This window comes from Hippocampus comes, unplaced genomic scaffold, assembly GCF_001891065.2.
Source record: "Hippocampus comes isolate QL1 unplaced genomic scaffold, H_comes_QL1_v1.1 scaffold444, whole genome shotgun sequence".
NCBI classification, from domain to species: domain Eukaryota; kingdom Metazoa; phylum Chordata; class Actinopteri; order Syngnathiformes; family Syngnathidae; genus Hippocampus; species Hippocampus comes.
Genome location: NW_017805078.1, coordinates 348,456 through 348,886, shown reverse-complemented (window position 1 = coordinate 348,886; position 431 = coordinate 348,456).

Below are 431 nucleotides of genomic sequence, written 5' to 3'. Positions count from 1 at the left end.
CCCATTGCTGCTGTCGCGTCAGACTGCCAAGTCGGTCACCGGAAGCTGTTTGAATGCGCTTCAAAATAAGAGCGCCAGCAGGAAGCGCCGTGTTAGTTGCCTTCATAAACACCGACGGTGATTTGGTGAGACCTTCAATTGTAAAATGTGAGCCGAAGCGCGAAAGGACTCTCCTGATCGTTCGCCTCCTGGTTTTTCTTCGGGAAGGACCGCCTCCTGTTCTGCCGCCGAATCGAGGGGGGGGGGAGAATGGAGAGAAAAACAAAAAAAGACAAATGATGACAGACAAAGAGAAGTTTGTCACAGAAGGCCGATCATGTGAGGGACTTGCTCCACGGGAACTGACTTCAGGGTCATGACTGAGAGTGAAGTGGATGCCACCACGGGACCACCACGGTTTTACTTGTGTGGCTACGGTGGAAGCCCCGCCC